The 25,219-nt window shown below is 45.4% G+C and overlaps 1 protein-coding gene across 4 annotated transcripts in view; it reads left to right on the forward strand.

The window, feature by feature from the left end:
* Positions 1–25,219, forward strand: part of ARHGAP33 (Rho GTPase activating protein 33) — a 472,696-nt gene that overhangs the window by 49,336 nt on the left and 398,141 nt on the right. For 2 of the 4 annotated variants that reach the window (XM_085615934.1, XM_085615933.1), the window contains exon 1: positions 8,907–9,089. The exons of 1 other annotated variant lie outside the window; for it this stretch is intronic. The gene's annotated coding sequence lies outside the window, so the exon portion shown is untranslated. Of the gene's footprint in view, positions 1–8,906; positions 9,100–25,219 lie in introns of those variants that run through there. One more of the 4 variants, XM_085615936.1, reaches the window with a different exon arrangement.

Raw genomic sequence — 25,219 nt, forward strand, 5'->3', positions numbered from 1 at the left:
CCATTCACACACCTTTCATACGTGATACACACAAGACCATTCACACCACCAGGCACGAAACCAACACATTACAACATTCACAAAAAGGGACAAGGTACACCCTGCTTGACAAAAACAGAAAAGACAAATATTTCTGCACAACCACCTATTCCTCAAGCACATATACATACTGGTTGGATTTGGCACAAGGGTGAGTGATGGTTCAGTATATACAGTTGTATTAACCAGAGATTTCACAAAAATTAAATGCACTGTTAATAATTGAAAGGATGAGAAACTGAACCATTGACTCACAGCTTGTGAGCTGTAAAGCCACGACAAGGCACCAACCTCTTTACAGGCCATTCATACACCTTTCATACGTGTGACACATACAAAACCATTCACACCGCCAGCCGCGGGCCCAGCACATTACAACACTCACACCAGCAGACAGTGCCGTTCAAGGGCCCATCACTTTCACATGCCCACATTCCTGACACAGCAACCACACCAGCTCACGGATTGCGTGGAGTGGCGTTTGGCTAGCAGTGTGTGTAGTGACCAGCAGCAAGTCACTACTCACAAACCGCCAGCCAAGCACCAGTCCACCAACACCGCCAGCCAAGCGCAAGTCTACCCACACCGCCAGCCAAGCGCCAGTCCACGCACACCGCCAGCCAAGCGCCAGTTCATGCACACTGCCAGCCAAGCGCCAGTCCACTCACACCGCCAGCCAAGTGCCAGTCCACTCACACCGCCAGCCAAGCACCAGTTCACACACACCGCCAGCCAAGCGCCAGTCCACGCACACCGCCAGCCAAGTGCCAGCCCACACACACCACCAGCCAAGCGCCAGTCCATGGACACCACCAGCCAGGCGCCAATCCAGGCACACTGCCAGCCAAGCGCCAGTCCACGCACACCGCCAGCCAAGCGCCAGCCCACACACACCACCAGCCAAGCGCCAGTCCATGGACACCACCAGCCAAGCGCCAATCCAGGCACACTGCCAGCCAAGCGCCAGTCCACGTACACCACCAAGTCAAGCACCAGGCCACACACACCACCAGTCCACGTACACTGCCAAGCCAAGCACCAGGCCAGACACACCGCCAGCCAAGCGCCAGTCCATGCACACCACCAGCCAAGTGCCGGCCTACACACACCGCCATCACATTTAGAATTTTTTTTATACAAAAAAGAAAACACAAACAAATTGCAAATACATACAAATCTACAAGCACAAAATCTGAAACTAAATACATTGCACAAATGCCAACCTTGAAACTGAACAAAAAATATATAACATTAGAGACTGGGCAGTTCACTTTACCACTCATGGATGCTCCCAAAAATTATTTTGCGTGTGGTACATTCTAAAACAAGCAGGCACACACACCCCAGGGTTAGTAGGACACTCGGGGCAGTACATACAAGTCTCCTTCCGCATACCTCTTCGCCAACAGACTCTACATCTCCTACTGGTAAAGTCTTTTGAGGGTGTGGGAGGAATGTGATCAGGAAAGTGGCGATCTTTCAATCTAGCAACATCCTCTACCACTCCAACTCTAGGAACACTTGCCTGTTCCACTAGAACAAGGCTGCCTATTAGAGACTCCTGAAACTAAGCAAAAGTCATCTTTGACTCAGGACAAGAATCCTTGAATACAACAAAAGCATTAAAGGTCGCCAAGTGGAAAAGATGGATAGCCAACTTCTTATACCAAATGTAAGCCTTACGAAGAGCAGCGTAAGGTTCCAACCTCTGATCTACTCTATCAACACCACCCATGTGCCTCTTATAGTCTAAAATGCACACAGGTTTGCGCGCTTCAGCAACATGACCCCAAACAGTCACAGGTGAAGTGGTTTCATCATGGATGGTACTCAGCATGTAGACATCTCTCCTGTCTGAAAACTTCTAGAAGTTCCTCGCAACGCACTGCACTGTCCGGGCACAAGCTTTTGACAAACAGGTTTTGTTGGGAAACCTTTACAGTTAGAGCAGATTGTGCCACAAGCAACAGTGTCCACTTTGGCCAATTCCCTGAACAACTGCACACCAGTGTAGAAGTTATCTACATATAAATGGTGACCTTTATTAAAAAGTCCTCTACCAAGTACCCACACAATTTTCTCAGTCACTCCAAAAGTGGACGGACAACCAGGGGGGTTAATCCTGGATTCCTTACCGGTGTACACCCTGAAATTAGAGACATAGCCAGTCCTACTGTCACACAGCATATACAGCTTAATTCTATAGCGTGCCCTCTTACTAGGAATGTATTGCCTAAAAACAAAGCGGCCCTTGAACAACACCAAAGACTCATCCACTGCTATTTCTTTCCCTGGAGCATAGATCTCAGAAAATCGATCAACAAAGTGATCAACGACAGGCCTAATCTTAAAAAGACGGTCACAATCAGGGTGATCTTGTGGCAACGCTAAACCATTATCGACAAAATGGAGAATCCGAAGCAGAAGCAAATGCCTATCACGACTCATGACTGCCGTAAATATAGCCGTTGCCATCAAGGGACTAATAGACCAATATGAAGACATTGATGGCTTCCTAAGCAAGCCCATCAAAAAAGTTAAACTCAAGAACTTCTTCATCTCTTCAAGATTTGTGGGAGTCCACCGGGTAGCTCTAAAGTGGGGCCTAAGGCTGGCACTGTTGTCCCTCAAAAACTGTTCGGCATACAAATTAGTCTGCTCAACAATCTCTGCCAAAAACACATCGTCCATAAACAATTGAAAAAAATGTATCAGCAAAAAATTTTCTGTATTCACTCTACAACCTGGAACACCAGTAAAGTCTGTCAATGCTGGCTACACCATGCCTGGGGCAACCCAGAGGTCATCACTTCCAGCTCGAAACCTTGCACCCCCAGGTAGCAGCCCAGATGCCTCTTGCTGCACATCAATGTCCTCCTCTAAAACAGGCACTTCATTCGCACTAAGAGTAGCTTCATCCGCACTGAGAGTAGCTTCATCATCCGATGATTCCATGTGGAGAGAAAGCTCACTGCCTGAATCTTCCCCTCCCTCCTCTGCCTCAGATGCAGAGTCAGTCTCTGAACCACGGTCAGAGGAAGACTCAAAAAGCATACCAACAACCTGCTGAGCAGTAATCCTGCGGCTAGCCATAGTACTTACAAAGAAAGGAGACTTCTCAAACAAGTCAACAACAACCAACACTATGCAAAATAAGTAGTAAAAAAAAATGTGTGCCTTTATCACAAAGATCTATATACTCAAACTATACAAATCACTTGCAAGACACAGCTACATTCACCAGCACCTACTCTGCAGAGAGACAGCAAAAACCAACGCTATCCCACTAGAAAGAAAAAAACAAAACCAATTGCTCACAAAACAACAAAATACACATCGACCACAAATGCAAAAAGTTTTTGACACTCAAAAAATAGAAGCCAAACATACTGCTATTACACCATTTGCAAAAAACACATTCATGTAGAGAAATTAAACTCATTTACATTGTACAAAAAAATGTCTCTTACCAAACACAAGCAACTACACAAACAGCAGAACCAAAAGTAACGAATCCGCAACCTGGAACAATCTAAAGAGCAAAAGCTTTCAACTAGAACAAAAAGGGAGAAATAAAGCATTACAATTGCAATTAACAAGAAATAAAACAATTAACATTATAACACACTATGTCCCTACCCAAACGGTCAGTCTGCCAGATAGACCTTCAAATAGGGCTGTGAAAAATGGGGGGTGAACTTGCCCAAGGGATCGGGTGAGCTTGTCTGAGTGTGGGGCAGAAAACAGCAGACAGAAATGTGCCCCCCTTGCAAAAGAAATAAATCCCTGGTGCCTAGTAGGATTTCTGCCTCCCCCTTCTGCCTAGGGCAAAAAGGCCAAAAAAAAAGGGCAGATCTGTCCCCAGGAGGGGCAGAAAAAACATTAACCAAATTTTACCCCCTTGGAAGCAACCATGTCGCTTCCATTACACACAAAACAAAATCCCTGGTGCCTAATGGGTATTCTGCCCCCCCCCCCCCGGGGGCAGAAAGGCGAAACCAAGTGCCGATCTGCCCCCAAGGGGGATAGAATACACATAAAAAATAAATTAACCCCCCCCCCCCCCCCCCCCGGAAGCGACCGGTGCCCAAGGGGTCGCTTCCATTTAAATTTTAAAGAACTCCCTGGTGTCTAGTAGGGTATTCTCTTCCCCCGGGGACAGAAAGGCCTAATACACTGGCCGATCTGCCCCCAGGGGGGGGCAGAATACACATTTTTTAAAAATGTGGCCCCTGGAAGTGACCCTACCTTAAGGGGTCGCTTCTGATTTTTTGTTTTAATATCCCTGGCTCTAGTGGGCTTTTCTGCCCCCCTGGGGCCAGAAACACCAAAAACCCAGGCAATCTGTCTCCGGGGGGGTGGGGGCAGAAAAGTCTTTTTAAAAATTGCCCCCTAAGGAAGCGACCCTTGACCAAGGGGTCGCTTCCTTTACATGATTAAAGGACTCCTTGGTGTCTAGTGGGGAATTCTGGGCAGAAAGGCCAAATACACAGGCTGATCTGCCCCCGGGGGGGGGGGGCGGAATACATATTTTTTTTAAATGAGGTCCCTGGAAGCGACCCTTCCCCAAGGGGTCGCTTCCATTTTTTTTTTTTAAAGATCCCTGGCTCTAGTGGGCTTTTCTGCCCCGCCTGGGGCCAGAAACGCCAAAAAGCCCAGGCGATCTGGCCCCAGGGGGGGCAGAAAAGTCTTACAAATGTTTGCCCCCCTAAGGAAGCGACCCTTGCCCAAGGGGTCGCTTCCTTTAACTAAATTAGGAATACCTGGAGCCTAGTGGGGGCATTCCTGTAGCACGATTGCGACGCTGTGCGCGATCATGCTGCAGGAATGCCCTGTATTGAGACATCGGGGAAGAGGAAATACTCTTTCCTCTCCCCCGATGCCTCAATACATTACAAATTCCCCCCCCCCATGCCACCGGAGCACACAAACTCACCAGCTCCTCCTGGTCGTGCTGGAAACAAATGGTTTCCAGTGCGTCCTGATGACGTCGGCACGCGCTGTGGGCGCTGACGTCATGGGATTGCGTGGGGGGGTCGGGTGGCAGCAGAAACTCTTCCGCTGCCATCCCCCTCTGTGGGGGCTAGATTGGCTGCCCATGGGGGGAGCGCCAGCACTTTCCCCATGGGTGGGTGCCATGACAGAGCGGTTCCGTCATGAGCACACGCCGACCGTGGCTCATGATGGAACCGCTCTGTCATGAGCACGGAAAGGGTTAACAATCTTTGGATGTACATAAAACACATTACCTTCCCTTTCCTTCACACCATCACTCAATTCTTCCCAAACACTCACCCCCTTCTCACCCCCCCCGCTTATTTTCGAGCACCAATTTATGGTTGATATCTTACATTTATTGTCATGTCTGTTGGATTCATTCCTATTTTCTTCCTAATTTTGTGATGAAAATAAATCATATTCATGTGTAGACCCTCTATGGTGGTAGTTGAATTATTCTTCTTATGCAAGTTTAAGTCTGCTTTTGTTATGTCGAAGTGCAAATGATTGCCACTGTGACCATTTCGTTATTGTACCGCATATGGAATTTTATGCCTGGTTGAGTAGGCAGTGGTAGAGTTATATTTTTTCAGTCCTTGGGTAAAGGAAGCTTTAAGCTGACAAAAGGCAACATTGTTTTGTGTGTAGCTTACAAAATTGTGAATCTTCTGCCTAAATCAGGAGGGTTTGCATGTATATGCGGATTGCGCGTAAATGTACCTATGATAGACCTGCTAAACATATATGTGAGGGCTTAAGATCTGGTGTCACTTCTTGCGATGCCACTTCCTGTAAAGTCATGGCTTGTGATGCCACTGCCTGCGATGTCAATCCTGTGATGTTCATTTGTGTGTCCGATATGCCGTGATGTCACGCGCCATGATGTCACTTGCATATTGCTTAACTAGGTTAGTGCATCCACTTCTCTTTTTAGATCTCGCCTGAGCCACCGCATGCGGTGCTCTGCGAGACATTTAGTAGGTGGGATTTCAAAGTGCTGCCACAGGCTTTTGGTGGCCTAAAGCTTGCGTGCACGTGAGCGTGCATGCACGCAGCCGCCATCTGTCTTTCCTCCGTTGATCGCTTCTCCCCCTCCCCCACCACAGATCGCTTAACTTGCTGCGCTTGATCGCGATCTCTTTCACTTTCGCGGGCCGCGCGGCCAATGCTTGTTTTTAGTTGACCTTGACTGGATGAAAGGGTGGGATGGCCGTGCCTTGATTTGAACCTGTGACATTCATATCATCACAATGAACGATTTTGGTTCTAGCCTAAAGAGTCAGTGCTTAGAATGTCAATGCCATGCGTGTAGAGCGACCGCCCTCATTTAAAATTTTGCCACAAACCCACCCTTAATTAAGCTACCTAGCCCTGTCGCACATTTCACTACATAACGAGTAACAGATGAGGTGCTGCCCGCTGTGGTTAAAAGTTCCTGCGTTAAGCTCCGGCGGCATGTGGTGATGCAGTCGGCCACTGCTGCACATTTCAAATACTGTTCTATTGGACTTGATGGTAAAACACTCCTAGAGAACAGACTGCATTACAAGTCCTTTAGTAACCCGTAATCAGGAGTTGATGGATCCTTTAGCAGGCTCAACATCCTGCGATTCTGGGCAAATTACCTAATCTCCCGGTGCATACCAAAAATGAATGTATCCTTGTGTAACATAATTGGTGCTCGTGTAAAGTGCTCCATTACCTTTGAGTAGAGTTTGCGCTATATAAAACTGCAACAAAAAAAAACCTACAGCAGGAACCTTCATATACGACCAGACCTTTCCCAAGTGCCTCTCGTGGCTCCAAGCCTATCGTGTGTCTGACGGGAAGAGAGCGATGGGAGGGCGATCGCAGCGTTCTCTCCGCATGCCAGCCTCTTACAAGGTGTCGTCAGGGTTAATGTTTCTATGGTGCATTTTTTTCAGAAAGGGATTCCACCCAGGGCAGGCGAGCCGTGTTTTCTTATTCAGTGTAAGAGGCGCGCGTGCAATTCCAGGCTTTCCAAGGTCCATGTGTACTGTCCCCGCAATCCAGCATCTGCGAGAGGGTGGGGTTACATCGGAGTGTCTCTGGGGGCTTCACAGGGCGGTGTGAGACGGGGCAAGCATAGCATCCAGTATGGTAAAGGAGTACTACTGTGTCAGGGTAAGCGTGTGCAACCCCTAGCTCTAGTGAGAAACAGATGCAAACATAGATAGAAATGAGGAAGTCGCAGTACTATTTCTGTGTGGGTGGGAGTGCATAGGCAGTTTAAGAGAGATTACTAACTGGAAACTGATATGTATTGCAGCGATGGAGCAGTGTCTCTCTAACTCTCCTAATAACCGGGGGCGTTTTCCGTTTAAAGCAGCAGTCAGGGAAAAATGTGTATTACCTCTTTTTATTGTTGTTATTTTGACGCAGGATTTTACATTGTCAAGCAGTATTTCCACAACCAGTAGCAGTAATACGTTCGGATTTAATATTATTGAGTGGTTCTCAATAAAGATGATTTTACACCACATTTCTAACCTACTTTCATAAAAGCTGTTAAGGAAGGTCTTCTAATTACCGTCACAGCTTGCATCACTGTTGTTTCTTTTAGCCCAGTTATTGGTTTATTGTATTGACTCATTAACCTCATTCGGTTTGTGTACAGTTCTTTTATTTTTTTTCTTCCGCCATTGCCAGGTTTTGAAATCTTCTACCGTGATATTGTTCTTCTTTACAGTGAAACTGTTAAATTGAGTATCACACACATCGCCTATCTGCCACACACAGATCGCTAAATGTAGTCTTAATTGATTGTTCGATCTGAGCAAAACAACATAAATGAACATAGAAGCTATCGTTTGCAATTCAGCAACATCCCCTAGCCTTAAGCTTGAGTATACAAACGTCCAAACCTTCATGAACTTGTAATCGCATACTAAATTCTTGGTTCACCTCACAGTTTTTCACTGTTGAACTCCCAAAAATGCAACTTTCTTTTTTGTGTGACCCTGTTCCTTGAGACGTGAAGCTTGTTGATAGAGCATCTTTTCTCCTAGAAACCATGGGGTAAAAAAATAGAGACTTCTGTACCCTGCACTCCAAGCTAGCTCCCATCATGGGATTACTCATTCATTCAGTGCAGGGAATTCTCAGATAATGTCAACACTGAAGCATTGAGACAGATATATATACTCCTGCCCCAAAAGTCTCTCTCTAAATACTTTACTATATGTGGTCTGTTGTGGCCTCAGTCGGGGTCACAGTTGAAATTTTGTATAGACATCGGGGGCATACAGACGTCAGCAAGGGCCCAGGAATGCAGTTGCAATACCATGTATTGTATGCTGGAAGTAACATTTTGGAACGCGTGCTGTTGAAGCTGCTGCCTTAGTCTAACTGTCTATATAGAGTTTAAATGTTAACAAGGGAGTCCCAAGGATAACTGGGGACCTGGAGTAATAACTATATAAAACAAGCATTGGCATAGCCAATCGGTCTCGCTTTTGGGACCTTATAAGTATTTAGTTATGCAGCACAATATCCTTGGTGCAACAACATTAACTGTTGCATGGCTAAACACTTATAAGGTCCAAAGGCGAGACCTATTGGCGATGCCAATGCTTGTTGTGACTTGTGCCCTGTCTACTAAGCCCTACTGACCCACATATCCGGCGTATCTGGGGGGGGGGGGGGGGTGGAGGGTGCGGGAATACATAGGGGGTGAATGACAACACATATAAATACTAAACATTTCAAAAATGTGGCGAGGTCTGGTAAAACCGAGGAAGGGGTGGTGGTGGGGGCTCTCTATCCCCGCCTACTGTGCCCAGGAGTGCGGCGGGTGTTTGCTGAGGGCGGGTGCTGTACTGCCGCTTTAAGGCTTGGAACCCAGCCCTTCCCCTTTAAGGCACAGGTCAGGGCCGCTCTTGAGCACTTGTTCACGTTTCCTCTCCAGGAAGGGGATGTCTGAGACTTCCTCGAGAGGCTCGGCCCCGGCAGCGGGCTGCAGGTGGGCTGAGAGTGCGAGGAGCGCCCCGCGGGCCCGCCTCCCCGGGATGGAGCTGCAGTGAGCCGGCCAGGTAAGCACAGGTGCGCCCGGGCACCCTGCCCCGCACCGCAGAGCCCTCAGGTTGCCCCATGGCAGGTGCTAGCAGCTTGCCTGGCTCTGGGGTTTCACAGCACTCGCTAGTTTCAGGCCTGGAATGAAAACTACGGGCAGGTCCCAGCGTGCAACGTGATGTTTGGTGAAAACTCGGTTCAGTTTGAGGAAGTCACACGATGATACGGGCGCAGCGTGCCGCGCTGCATCTACGTACAAGTCAGCGCCCCCAACCCCCCCTTTATGAGATTTAGGAAAGACGCCCATTATTCGAAAGCGCATGGAAGTCAGTTCGAGTTGGGGCAGCACACTGTACTCCTATCCGACACCTGTATCCCTGGCCTTTGCTGGAATCACGTGTGCAGGCAGTGGTTTACACTCGTATCTTCGCAGCAGGAGCATTGATCCACGCAGCTGCCCTTTTTGCTCGTGTGTGTGCCCCCTCCCTCACGTGGGATGTCCAGGGGCACGTGTCCTGTTTGATGAAGGAGGCGTCTGCTATCTCATGGCATGTCATTGAAATGAGACACCGTCGGTACCTGGTCGTTTGAGGTACTGCTGGAGGCTAGTTATTGGAGAGGGGCTGGACTGCCACTTCTAACATAGCTCAGAGGGTTACTGCACCTGCCGCAGACATTTGGAAAGGGGCTGGACTGCCACTTCTAACACAGCTCAGAGGGTTACTGCACCTGCCGCATATATGTGTGTAACGTGCAGATCTCAGATTCAATTGGCACTAGTGGTGTTGGGTGGCTATGAACTGCTACCATGCAATGAGGGTGGCTTTCTGTCACTCCTGGGTTTTCAGCAAATAGTGCTTTGCAGGGCGGGTCTTACAGGGCATTTATTTATTTGCCGTTTTAGATAGCATGAGCATTACCTAAAGGTGGCAGAGCGGTTTACAGTAGACATAAGTCATTTACATAGTTACACCGCGTAGAAGAATGACTAAATATAGTTGCATGAGCTCTAGAATTACAAAATGGTACCTCGTTATAGAAAAAGGAAACACGTTAAACCGTGTCAGTAGGTATACACATCAGTGAAACATTTGTGAGCACTTGATGAAGCGGGGGTTGTGTAGATCAGTGCCTAGAGGTGGGTGAACATGTTCGCAAGGGGGTGGAGGGGGAGTGGGGGGTGGATACTGGCTGCCCTGTCCTAGCTTAAGAATCATTGAAGGAGGAGGTCTTTCATTTCTGTTTTGAAGGTCGTCAGCGAGATGGCAGTGGAAGACTTGGAGGTAGCTAGTGAGTTCCAAATTCTGGTTGCACTACAGAGAAGGATTGTGCCAGGAGTCATTCCTTTTTAATGGTCAGGGGCTCTAGCAGCAATACTTTGGCGCTGTGCGAAAGTCTAACACCGCCTGAAAGCTTGAGTTTGTCTGCCGGGTAACTGGAAGTGGATATGTGTAGGGCCTTATGGGTGATGCCAGTGCTTAATTTGAGCCGGTGGTTTCCGGTGCTCACCGGCACTTAACTGTCAACATCTGCACTTATGCCAGTGAGCTGCATGGTGGTGCTCTTTATCTGATTTTAGAGACAAGCATAACAGTTGTTTTATTCATTCAATGCACTTTAAGAATGACTAATACCTGCCACCAAAGCCATTTTTATTGCTTTGGGGGTCTGGAATACTCAGAATTGTCACACCTGTAGGTGTATGATGGTTAGTAGTTGTGCTGTTCTTTTGGTATCGCTGTCAGCTGTAATGGGTGGTACAAGAGGAAGTGGCCTCCTGAGGAGGGCCCTGGCACTTCTATTTTTACAAAATAAGCACTGGGTGATGCAAGCAGTCTTGTATACAGCATGTGTGTGATGGTGCTCATTCTTCTTCTCCTTTTTTTTTTTTTTTTTTTTTTTTTGCACCGAGCTGTTCAGTGTTAAATCGATTTCAGATGGGTGAGGTGGGTTTTGGGGAGACCAGTCAAGAGAGAGTTACAATAGTCAATTTGGGAGAGCTCCAAATGTATGTGCAAAAGATTTCATATTATGCTCTGGAAGGTAGCGGCCTTATTTATGAAGCTACCAGTGTGATTACTGTTGGGGCTGCTGACTGAGAAACGTGTGTGAATCAGTCGCCCTCCTGACGGGGGCAGCCAAGGAATCTTCCCCCTTCCTCCTCCGTCGTCTGTTATTGGGTGTTATTGTCTCACTCTTGGCCTCCAGGCTGGTCCAGCTATGACGTGTACATGTGCAAAAAGAACAATTGATGGATGGGATGCTAAACAATGACAAACATTCACCCCCCAGTACAGAGATCTGGGTGTAAATCCATCGTTTTTTTGCTCATCGTGCCATACCAGTCCTGACCCACCCAGGATGTGAACATGTGACATGGCAGTTGTACCCAGTTCACTCTGCAGCGGGTGCATGAGCCCAGCTCCTAACCTGTCGGTTGCCACAAGGGTCCCTGCGATGGGTGTTTGGCATCCCTCTTGCCTATTCCATCAACATACGTTGGAGTGGATAGATGTTTTGGAAGGGTCTTCAAGGAGCTAGGTGTGTTTTGGCTGAAACCGATAAATTAGGGGTTGTCGAAAGCTGCATTGAGGATTACTTTATAACTGTGCATTAAAGTCAGTGAGTACATAAAATGAATCTGAGGGCCTATCCTGATGTAACTGTGCACACTTCATAGCCATTATCATATGTTGTACTAACTGCATTTGTGTTCCAGTATTAAAGAGTAATAATTAATTTAGGAATATTTTAGTCTTCATAAAATATATATTTTTTGGGTCATTAATTCATAGTTCTTTTAAATAACTTCTCACTCAGTGCATTTCACGCCATACTAGGCGCTACCTCAGGAGTGGGTGTACAGCGAGGGGAGATAAGTGCACCGTGTATTGTCAAAGGAGGTGCGGTGATGCCAGCTAGTGCACGTTTACATCTGGATAGCTCACACTAGTCTTACTACATATAGGCCTTCGAATGTGTGCCACAGATCACTTTACTGATGATTCCATAATATTACAAAAGAACAGAGAAAAATATATCAAAACTAGATTTAGGTGGGCACTTATTGGGGCAAACATTCCGTTAATGGCAGCGACACAGGTCGCCGTCACTTGCTCTATTATTGGTCCCTGGTTGATTGCGTGGGGGCGCCCTTCAGGCAGTTGGTGTTTATGGCCCCGCCCGTTCATTGCTCCCTCGAACCAGTGCCAACTGTATCAATAAATGACCAACGACAGCTTTGGGACCTCCTAAAGGGAATGGGTGTCCCTCCTTACCTATGCCATCTCATGGAAACCCTCCACAAAGACAATTTTGCCAGAGTAAGGTATGGTGAACTAACATCCCCCTTCCCCGTCGAAAGAGGAGTGAGGCAGGGCTGTGTGCTTGCTCCGACCCTCTTCTCTCTTTTTTTAAACGGCCTCGTGGAAGAACTGCTAGCCCTAACAGATATCGATGCACCCAGGCTAGCAGGTAGAAAAATACCCGCACTAATGTTTGCAGACGATACTCTGCTCTTGTCCAAGACTGCAATGGGAATGGAAAGAGTATTGGAGGGTTTTGCAACATTTTGCAGAAACAGGAATCTGGTCATCAATGTCAACAAGACCAAATACATGGTTCTGCATGCGGCTACCACAAACTGCCCGATCCCAAAGCTTGACGATCTACCGCTGGAACGAGTATCGGTCTTTGATTATTTGGGGCTCACACTAAGTAACAAAATGGATTGGGGAGCCCAGATCCTAAAGGCTAATCTGAAACTGGTCCAAGTCTCTGGGGGAATCCTGAAGATGTACCGGGACACCCCCGATAAAGTTAATTGGCCCGCTTGTAGAGGTTTATAAGGTCCAGGCAAGAGGAGCGGCGACATATGGCGCTGAACTTTGGGGCCACAGCGCAGTCCAGTCCTTAGTAAGGTCAGAAAATCATTTTATGAGACAACTTTTAGCTCTACCCAAGAGTACTCCCCTCCAACCCCTTAGAATGGATCTTGGAATCCACCCAATAGCGGACCTGGTTGCTTCCCGCCCGGTCATGTATTGGCGCCGTTTGTGGAGCACACCAGAACTCACCAACTTTAGGGAGGAATTAAAATCAATCATGACACTGCCAGGGGCTGGCACCATTTCATGGCTTGCATACATTAAACACTTTTTAGGCGCAATTGGTAGAGAGGATCTTTGGCTTAATCCAGAGGAGACCTGTGTTGTCCTGCAAAAAAAACAGTTGGCAAAAGCGATAGAGGAATACAAAATGTTGCAAATGCTACGCCTAGAGCCTAGCACTAACATGACCTCTGTATTCCTCGAAATGAAATTAAGCTACAGCTTTGAGCCCGCACTGGATTTGATCCAACCATTACTTGCCAAGAAACTTTACATCCAATTTAGGCATGGATCTCTCCCTTTGTTTTCTAGGACGAATAAATGGCAAGGTTCTATAATTCGTTCTTGCCCAGGGTGTAGTTTGAATGAAGAAACTGAGGCCCATGTATTATTTTTTTGCAAGGCTTACACTAACCCACGCAAAAAAATGGATCATTCAACTAGCCAAAAATCTTGGTGTAAGAAACTATAGAGACCTACATAGGATAATGAAATCTGACACCTCACCCCTATTCGTCACAGTAACTGCAAAATACCTTTTCTCTATGTGGGTAACAAGAAAACACCTAGCATTGTAACGCCTTTTCCCTATTTTCTCCAAGCCATGTATCTTTTTATTGTATCTTTGTGCTAAACATCATTTACTTTTTATGTACACACAATGATTTAAATTATTGTTTTATGAGAGGTTTTAAGACTATTGGTTATATATGTTGATTCTTTTTAAATGTGATGTCTGCACTTTTATGGCAACTTTGCCGAAATAAAGTTTTCTGACTGACTGAATAAATGAGGGTTCTTATAAAGCGCGACTACTCACCTGTGAGGGTGTCATGGCGCTGAGTGGAGGAGGGGAGGTGTATCGGCGGTTTAGTCGAAGAGCCAGGTCTTGAGATCCTTCCTGAATTGCGGCAGCGATGGTCATTGCCTGAGGTGCAGATCGCAGGGAGTTCCAGGGCTTCACAACTGCATCACACTGAGGAGGCAAAAACACGGCGAAGCGCCTCTCAGATTATAGGTGCGGTTTAGTGGGATGCATAGAAATAGAATTTGGTAGAAGACATTTTAGGTGGCTGCTTATTTCGTGACGTCGCGTTTTCCTTTTATTTATTATGTATGCAAGCAATTTAAAACCGTGCCAATTTTAATTGCAGTCCTGTAGTAATCTGTTCTCACGAAGCCGGTACAGTTGTGACCGGTAATCTTTACGATGCAGGGAGGTGTGGCGAATACGCGTGACACTTGCTCCTCATGTGCACGCCGGAAATGTAAGATCACACAGACGCACGAATACTCGCCGGAAGTGGCAGACTATGATCTTGTTCCAGGATGTGTTTGTGGTTACACTAAAGCGCCTGGCGAACGGTGTCTAGGGCCTGTGAGATACTTTTCAGACAGATACCCTTCAAAGGTACAACAATCGTGAACTTAAAGTAAACAATCATTGGCAATGCCCAGAAAAAAGGAATTGGCGACCTTTCTATTTTTTTTTCAGTGTAAAAGTAAATAAATAAAAGCGTCCCAACAGTCCGATGCTTGTACTAACGTTCACTCCTTTTCAGGCAACTCTGCGCATCTGATCGAGAAAAATACATCGCTTAAAGTGCTAGACAACTAGTGGGTAAAGTGGACAGACCCACTGCCCATGTTATATGCAGAAGCAAAGTGTGAATGGCACTTGAACAGACCAGTAGATGAAAAAGGCTGACTGAAGCTACTTCTGTATATATCTATGAAATGTTATTAAAATGTTAGTTCTGGTCATGAGGCTGCGGGATGGCGAATGCCATCTCAAGGCCAGACATGAAAAGAGGTAAGAATACACTTTGTTGCAACGGTATCATTTGCATCTTTTGAATGTGGTTGGTATGTTGTACAACCTCTTGGGGCTCGGCTGCAGACAGGGCTGGCCTTTGCTCAGAGACTACCCTGGGCAAATCCAAACATAACGCCCCCCCACTCGTTCTCTTAAATTGTCGATGTATTGAAAATGTATGAGGAGTAGGTGGAAGGTAAGGTGGCCAGGAGCGACCCGTGCAGGTACGAGTGGTCGGGTGGTGGGTGGGGGGGTGGGGGTGGAGGCTACTCAACAGACCATGACAAGGGGAAATAAATAATGTTCTCTCATTGTCTCTCGAAATTCCCTCCCCACTGCTCTACCTGCACGTACCACTCCTGAGGGTGGCAAGATTAAAGAGTCATGACAAAAAATGAGAGCGAAAGGGCACACAGATGGGCTCACTCCTGCCCTTACTTATAGACTCACAACACAAAGATTGGTGTGACACCCTGTTTTTGCTTGAAACCGGTTGTTCACAAGCATACATGCACTAATGTTTTCCTTGCTACCTACTACTACTCTAACTCCCAGAACGAGGGCAATTCCAAGAATTGGAGGAGGTATGCCCACTCATGTAATTTGACATGCTTCATCATTTGCCACCTCGTCCCGCTATGGTAAGATGGTACTACCAGGGCCGACTCAAGCTCAGGTGGGGACTGGCCTGAGGGAGTTCTTAGTAGTTATTTATTTCTACATAAAAAGCTTGGATACAGTTTCAAAGTTTAAAAAGCCTTAAGATAAACTACAAAGTATCCTTTATTGTGGTGGTTTCCTAGACTTGGTGAAAACATTTCTTATCCTCCGTTTCGTAGATTTAAAAAGAGCCACAAAAAAAAGCAGAGCAGGGCACCAGCAGCCTTCTGCAAAAGTGTTTAAGCACGCTCTGCTGTGGACGTAAGTGGTAGGAAGACTGCTGCAGGGAGGTGCGTGTGATGCAGCGTGGAATGTAAAATCCCTCCTTTCGTCACAGGTCCTAGATCACACAGATACTCAAGCACTACATTTGCTGGTGGGGCCCATAACACCAACATTCATCCTCTATTAACCTGTTTCCAAAGTGGCGGTTGTTCCATTCGCTGTAATGAAAGGAAGTACCCACTTATCCCTAATGAATAATAGATTTCTCTACCTTTCTCTATTTATTAAGGCCTGAGCTTCACCTTTTAGTACTCCTCCCATGGATAGGCCATGAATCAGCTAGCCGCTGGTTGAAGTGATAACTAAATCTATAATTTATTTACATAAATACACTTTTCATAATAACGACCCAACACAGTTCTTGTAATAAATCTTAAATCTTTATCTAAATAATTGAAAATCAAATCTTTTGTTTAATCAAGCAGTAGACCATCATATTTACCTATTCTGGCTAAAAGTCGTCCTCTAAGTCAAAATCTTGGTCATCAGTTCAAACTGTCAGTCTTAGGAAACAGCTGTCCTGCAGTGTCACCGTCCTCTCCGTCAGCATAACGTCAGGAAATCGAAAATCTTCTGAAGGGTCTCGCTCTCACCTCTCTAATCTATGGTGTTTTATAGTAAAATTACATTCCAAAACTAACGAGTAATATTTTTAAATGTTTTTGATTGGTCCGTTAAAATGGTTCAACAGTTTTCCCATGCGGAAAATGTGTCTTTAGATATAGTTCATAATTTCTTCGGTAAAGTATCTTCTATTGTTTCTTTCAGGGCAGCTGGCTGGTAGCCCGGAGTGTCCTTGAGTAGCACAGTTGAGTTAGGGTCGCGTAGAGGCCACTGCTGCTGATGGTGACGCATGCGCACTTCACCCAGAGACCTTCACAATAGAGTTGTCTTCATCAAATAGGGATGTCGGCCATTGTGTGGCCATCAAATGATCAACTTAAGCAAAGAAACACAAAAACGTAATTAATACATGGAAATGACTAATAAAATGTTATCCCCTTACTAATACCCATATATGTGTGTGTATTTATCTAGCAGAAGCAACACTTAATGCGGGTTATATTCACATTAATAAAGCACGAATACATCACAAGAGCAACATATATTCATGCAAAATTCTAATTATCTATGATCAATATGCATATACAATTTAGTTTACGTATTAGTTAGGCCATGCAAATGCAATTCCCACGTGTATTCTTATTAGTAAAGTTGATTAAATTCCACAGCAATCCAATTAATACAATTACGATTAGTTAATTATTCTTATTAATAGAAACATGCAAAATGAAGAGGGTATACAAAATTTTTAAAGTAAAACCCGCTCCAGCACGTGCCCTGGCACATGCTAAAGGCCGGCCCTGGATGCTGACTTCACTGAAACAGCAGAAATCTGTGTAAATGGAAACATCTATAACAGCACATCTCTGCAAAATCATATTATAGAGCAATATGTCCATATTAACTAATACCTTACTCTTGAAATTTTTGCCTTGCGCAAGGGGAGCATGAGAGGGGGCAACACAGATCTTGGTGTCTAACATGTCTGAAATAATTACTTTTGGATAATCTATATTTTATCTAAACTATTCTTCAAAAAATATACCAATAAGGTGCAGGTAACATCTGCAATAATCATTAAATGGATAAAGAATATTGAAAAACGATAAGGGTTTTTGAAAGTTCTTCATTCTGCATATTTTGTATTTTAAAATGGTACAATGATTGATCAAGGAAAAATTATAAAGACAGTCACAATGTCTTTCGACAGCCAAACAGATAGGGTTTGTATACGCTGACTGTAATCTGTGGTTATAACAAACCCCATCACTCCATGCTTTAACAGAAACATGAGAGCCGTATTCTGATTAGAAGTCGTGTGTTGAAATGCAACAGTTGACATTAAACCAATTAACTTGCCTTTCACTGTTAAAAAAATAAGACCAGTCCTTGGCTAAACTCTCCAAAAACTGTAAGTACAAACATTGGCAAATTCAACAAGCCTGGCTTTAATGTGCTATTGTATGGAATATTTCTGCATGTGTGAGTTTGCATTGATTGTCTCATTAAAGCCACACCTATTTCCTTGGCGAATGCTAGTGTTTGTTTATGTTTTTGGTTATCTGGCCTATTTTTAATTCTACTGTAAATGCAGTACTGCAGACACATCAGCTAAATCAGTGTGCTTGATGTTTCATATGCTGTTGTAGAATGACACTTCCCCTCCCCCTTTTTTAAATCCTTACACACACTCTTCTCCTACAGACCTTAAATAGGCTCTTCCTTGGAGATGGCAGGGCCTGGCGGGCAGTCATTCGTCTCTCACTCTGTGTCAGAGTTAGAAGCCCTTCTATCAGTAGACTAGAGGTGGTCCGCAAGGAACTGGCAATGAATAGACCTTTCGATGACTGCTGGCCAAGCCTGTATCTTCCCTTGCGTGCTCATCCACCATTCCAACCATGAACCCTAAGGGGATGCTCCTCGGAGGCACAGATCCCCGTCTGCCCCGACAACACTGACCGGGGCCTGTTGGTCTCTGGCATTGACACAGGTTTGCACCAGATCGTCACTTCTCCTACATGTGATTGCTGGGTTAACTAAACGGATCTACGCCGCTGGCAATTTTGTAGTAGCCAACAACCTTGGTAGCAGGAAGGGCTTCTGATGGCCTACATGAAACCATAACAAATAGACCAGTGTATTTAAGTTGGACATGAAATTGCTTTTCTTTGTGGCCGGTTTCTAAAAACAATGGAGCAAAGTATAAAAGTCTGATTAACGTGAACAGAATACAGGCTCTACCCTGCAGGATATTACCCCGCAGGACTTTACCATGCTGGTAAGTACCACGCAAAAGACACACAATTGATGGACGAAATGCAGAACAAATCAAAACATTCTCCCCCAGTCAAGAGATCTTTGTTAAATCCATCTTTCCTTTGCTCACCATGCCACCCCAGTTTAGACTTGGCCATATGCAAATCAGTCTTGACCATGTGCCTCATGGGAACAGTCGAGCCTGAACTGCCAAGCCAGGTCCTCCCCGGTAAGTACCACGCAGGCCATTTTATTGTGTTTTACCACGCAGGGTTTATTTTGTTTATTTTTATAAGACCTAAAGCTTTTGTTATTTAAACAATGTAAAGGGTTATGGGATGGAAAGTGGTTTGGGGTTGTAATGGGTTTATAGGATTTAGGGATGGGTTAGGGTGTGGGTTAGGGTATTTTTAGGATTCCGGGAGGAGTATGGGGTAGGTTTCGTGGACAGGGAAGGGTACATGGTATTAAGAATTTTAGGGTTCAGCAATGGGTGATAGGATTTAAGGGAAATTTAGGGCTCAAGGATAGGTAAGGTTGCAGAGTAGAAAGCGATTTCTTGGGTTTCAGAGATGGGCAAGGTTAATAATGGGTTTTAAGGAGTTTTTAAGGTTCAGGGATTGGTATGGGGGTAGTAAGGTGTTTTTTTATAGTTTGATGGGTATGTGGTAGTAATGAGTTTTAGGGCTCATAGGTGGGGAAGGGTACTATGCAATAAAGTGTGTTATAATAAAAAATAAAAAAATAGGGCTTGGTGTAAGAGCCAGACAATAATGGGTTTTAAGGAGTTTATTAGGATTCAGGGATAGGTAAGCGTTTCAAGTAGTAAGCAGTTTTATAGTGTTTTGGAATGGCTGAAGGTATGGAGTAGTAAGTAAAGGGTTTACTGGGTAGTAAACTTTATTTTTTAAGGGGGTTTTATAGTTTTGGGGTGGGTTATTGCAAAGAACTGCGGAGATGGAAAACTACCTCCCATAAACACAAGGAAAAAAACTGCAATATATATTTTAAAGGGCGTTTACGCATCCTCTTCCCAAAAAAACATATATTTGTGTATGCTCATGTGCCCACTCGTATATGCACAAAAGAACTAGCGCTCAGTGCTTAATTTGAGCCAGTAGTGTCCGGTGCTTGGCACCAGCACTTAATTGTCAACACCAGCGCTAGTGACAGACTGCCACAAGGTGGCGCTGCCTGGCTAATTTAGAGATGACCACAACAACATGTCATTATTAATTCAATATACATTAAGATTACTATTCCCTGCCGCCCAAGCCATTCTTCTAGCGTTGGGGGCCTGAAATATTTGGAATTGTCACACTTGTAGGAGTGTGATGGTTAATTGTTGTATTGGTACTATCATTGCAAAAATAACTATTGATGGACAGAATACAGAACAATGTCATACATTCACCCCAGTACAGAGATCTGGGCCTAAATCCATCGTTTTTTTTGCTCACCATGCCACCCCAGTTTAGACCTGGCCATATGCAAATCAGTCTTGACCCTGTTCCCAATGGGAACAGTCCAGCCCGAACTTCCTGGACCGGAAACGAGCATCCTAGGACCGGTTTCGGGGTTTCACCCCTCTTCAGCCAGGATAGCTGGATTCCAGTGGCATGGAGAGCACGGGACGCACGTCTGAGCATACCCGTCCCACTTGGGGTGACAAATGCAAAAAGAACTATTGATGGACATCACTGTGATGGACAGACGTGGGTCCTGGGCTCACTGTGCCACTGGAATCAAGCTATCCTGGCTGAAGAGGGGTGAAACCCCGAAACCGGTCCTAGGATGCTTGTTTCCGGTCCAGGGAGGACCTGGCTTGGCAGTTCGGGCTGGACTGTTCCCATGAGGCACAGGGTCAAGACTGATTTGCATATGGCCAGGTCTAAACTGGGGTGGCATGGTGAGCAGAAGAATGATGGATTTAACCCAGATCTCTTGACTGGAGGTGAATGTTTTGATTTTGTGATGCATTCCGTCCATCAATTGTGTGTCTTTTGGTACTATCATTGGCAGGGGTAATGTGTGGTGAAGGCTGCAGTGGCCGGCTGACGAGAGCCCTGGCACTTATTGTTTTTTTTTTTTTTTTTTTTTATACAAGTCAAGCGCCGAGTCGGAACAGAGTTCTCACACTCCAGAGCTTGTTGCAAATAAAGTATATATATATATATATATATATATATATATATATATATATATATATATTTTTTTTACCTGAAGGTAATATACAGTGTGTTCTAGAGTTGTTTGTCCCAATAGAGTTTAGTAATGAAAAGTGATTACTCTCTTATGTGCAGAAGGGCAGTAAACGTGCGGCACATAACCGGTTTATTGAACCCCATCATTTCGACAGCTGCTGCCTTGTTAGTCTTTGGAGGACAGTGGTGTCAATCAGGGGTCGTCCCGGGAGAGTGGCGCTGGATTCACCTTCACAAACACATGCACTCTGCATGCAGCCCACGCTTTCGCATCGGTGGCCACGGCACAGAAACATCCGCCCCATTTTTTCTCAAAAGTACAGTTGTTTTCATCGCCTTTCGTGTCCAATTTCGGTTTGCAAATCATGCAAACAAATGCAGCCCTTCCTCGGCGGCGCGCGCCAGTGGTGGGCGGGAGGGGGTGAGATTTAAAAATACTGGGGTGGCCACCGCCGCTCAGCGTGACGTGTGGGTGGAGCGCAGTGGGCCTTGTATTTGTGGTTTATTTACCGCGCGTGCGCAGTGGGGACGCAAGCCCCCGTGGTTCCATATTGCTAAAACAAACAAGCTTGATGTTCTCTGGCAAACATTTCTTAGATGCTAACAGATGCATATTATGATATATCTGGGTAAATACCCAGTAGCTAAAAAAACAGTCGAGCTCGCAGTTTATAAATCGGTAATAGGACGCATGCTATGGCTGGAGCTATGCATTTCTGGGTGCGAGTGAACATTACGGTCTCGTCGACATGTGGTATTTAGCTGGTGAGCGTGTCAATTACATCTTTCCATAATTCATGCTCGGTTATTTGTTGAAAAGGGGGCTGTCTGATCGTTCTGCAGCATTGTTTACTCGTTTTTACAGACGCTGCTGTCTATATCTTAAAAACCCAATAAAAAGTGTAATAAACAAAAATACATCCTTCCGTGCCAATGTGGCATCGGCTTAACTAGTATGTTTGCAGCATGAAACATCTGGGAAGGAGACATAGTATAGTTTCCACCTGGCATGGAGGCAAATACTGGACTGGACTGGGAAAAAATGAAGGACAAAGGGTCAAAACTGAGGACAAAAGGTCAATTTTACAGATCCACCCAAAGTCAAAGTCCAAAACACTTGTTAAGCGCACAAATCACCTTGAGGTCTCGTGGCGCGTGCGGGATTCCAGTGGGATAAAGGTCACAACTATTATCATTATTTCTGAGCGAAGGAGAAGCCGCGCCTCCACATCAGTGCACGTATTGAGTATTTTCTACGCAGCACTATTTATTCACCATGGCCGTTATGTGATCGCCTCTAGGTGTGTGACGTTCAGGTGGCACACTATGACCTTGTTCCATAGTAAATGAATGCCCTTCAGCACGGTGTCAAGTACGTCACCCCTATCCACAATGACCTAATCTTTCTTGGAGAGAAAACAGCAACATTTTTGATTGTTTCTAAATATTTTAAAACCTGTGGCAAACTGTTTGGGAAACATTAAAATAAGTGACCTTCTGCTAGTTCAGCAAAGTTGAACAAAAACATCTGGCTCACCTCAACCTCCAGTGGACTTTAAACCTAAACACATTTAATGAGGCAGAGCAGATGGTGTGGGTGACAGTCTCACACCAGATGTCAGGATGTGAGGTACCCGCATCTTGTCTGTAGTCTCACAGCACTAGACTGGGCTTCCGGGACTCTACATTTATCCCAGAACTGTAAGCCCGATCTACCAATCAAGCAAGAATTAAAGAGCAGATTGGAATTCGGATCTGAGATCTACAGCAACTGATCCAGAGTTGTTGCTAAGAACCGGACAAATAAGGAAGAGAAGAACAAGGTGTGGCTGTTACTAAAATCAGAAAAGAGGGGCTTGCCATGAGTATTGGAAAGTATTGCATACCTGGGGAGATGTCTCGGCAGAAAGGAGAAAAACGGAAGAGGCACGGGCAAGTGGTTTAACAAGCGGCCCTCCCCCTCGCAAACTGCTGCTGCAGTGGTCCACTGGCCGTGCTTGTGAAGGGTGAGCAGGGGCCGGACCCTTTGGAAAGTTGTGCCCTGGGCAATGGCCCACTCTGTCCCGGTCTTAAAATGGTTCTGCAGTGTCAGTCCAAGGCCGAACTATTGATCTGTCTCACCCGAAGTGCCAAAGTACATGTTGAATCTTCAAAATATTTGATGTAAATCACACAAGCAAAATGTAAGAATATGATCAATTTAAAATCTAATAAGTATTTCTTTATAATATGGTAGTTTTTTCCCCTTTATTACAATTTAGACCCCAGATTTAACTAGGAATCGGTTACCTTTAGATGCCTAGGGATTAATATCTACTGTTTCCCCCCCACTGATTGGCAAGATGGAAATTTGGGCAGAGCGACAGGGACCAGTTTGCTGATTGGTCTTCTCTTACACTTTTAGTAGTAGGCCGCTGGTGACGATGCTGGTGCTACCCTGGTTATTGTATTATTTTACAGACCTTCCCTCGTTCCTTCTTCAGACACATCCCATACCTGATTTTAGGGCTGGGGCGCCGCCAGTTAGCTCTTCCCAATCTAAAGTTCTTCCCAATCTAAAGCTACCTGTGACTGCGGGTGGATTAGCCTTTCCGGACTTAGAATGTTATTATTTAGCTGCATAACTCCAAACAGTGGCTGGCGGTCTGGCTTTCCCATGCATGAGACTGGTTTTACCCGCAAAGATTTTAAAGAGTGCTTACTACACTACTCATTGTTTCCAACTGACCATTCCACCCAACACCACACGTGGATATTCCACACAGCTTTCTCTTGCCTTACTAGATCCCGTAAACTCACTAACACAAAGAAACCCTATGCTCCTGCACTACCTTTGCTAGGCCTCCGCAGATGTATAGCATGGATTCGTTCAGGGCAACTCAGTCAGTGTCACTCTGCAGGCCCCTCAAAATTGAGTGATTGACATGGTTCTACTAGATTTCCAAACCGTTATGGTGGACTACAATCTTCCCCCGGGTCAGTTCTTTACTTATGTACACTTCAAACAATCATTAAATGCCCTATTTAATGTCCACCACTTAGCACCAACCCGACGTGAGGTGTGCCGGAAGCTCCACACCACAGAGCAGGGTGGCAAACTGATAACATGGGTGTACACAGCATTCCTGAAACACGGGGATCACTCCAAGGCCTCTCTTGGTACTAACTGGGAAACTGAGCTGGTTCAACCTCAGCATGATGTGGACTGGGCTAAAATATTGGAATATCCCCATAAAGTATCCTGCGGCATCTGTTTTGAGTATATTCACTTTAAATTCTGAACTGAGCCTACCTTACACATGCCTGAATTAACAGAATATACCAGGGAGCCGCAGCTGCATGTGCTTGTATTCAGTTAGATGTCAATTTGCTTCATGTTTTAGTCTTGCCCCACACTACTTTCATACTGGCAGAAGTTTTTGAGGTGCTGTCGACCATGATGGGCTTTGTGCTAATGAATTCCCCAGAAGTGGTCCTATCGGGTGTATTGCCCCACCCTAAGTTCAAGAAATCCTTTCCCAAGTTCCTCGACCTGGCCCTTCTTCTAGCAAAAGGCAATATTACACTGTACTGGAGGGATTCCCTTGCTCTGACTGTCGGAAGTTTGACCAAGGTCTCGCTCGCTTGGTTTCAATCTGAGAGCACCCTGTTGCACAGGGAGGAATGAGCTGATATGATAAAATATTTTATTGCACAGGCGTGGGATATTTTGATGGAGTGCTTTAAAGACTGTACCAAAGATGATACTCTTTCCCACCCACCCCCCAACCCCTGTAATATACCCGACACACATACTCTTGGTTTCTATGTACTAGTTGTTCTTGCCAAATGTAGGCAACTACACAAGGTAGTAGTCTAAGGAAACCTATCTCTGCCACGCTGTTGCGATTTCCCTGCAGGAACACTTTCATCTAAGAGCCACAGGGTTCATTGCTCTGCTTCCCTGCACTGGTAGCTAAGGCGGCAGCGACTGGGCGGGAGGATGGGGAGGGACCGTTTATTATGGTTCCATTTGTTACAAAGAAAAGATTAAAAATTGAACTATGTTGCTACACACCAGGCTACGTTCGTACTATGTAACCTTTTTTGGCATGCAACAATAAAATCTGTTAAAAAAACATATGGTAGTGGTTCAAGTTAGTACATTTAGATCACAACTTTGCATTGACATTTATTTGAAGTGAAAGTTTTTAAACCTTAACTTTAAAACATTCTTTAATCCTCCCCCTTGACAACGCCAGGAGCGAACAAAGTGA

The sequence above is a fragment of the Triturus cristatus genome, chromosome 7, assembly GCF_964204655.1.
Source record: "Triturus cristatus chromosome 7, aTriCri1.1, whole genome shotgun sequence".
In the NCBI taxonomy this organism is placed as follows: domain Eukaryota; kingdom Metazoa; phylum Chordata; class Amphibia; order Caudata; family Salamandridae; genus Triturus; species Triturus cristatus.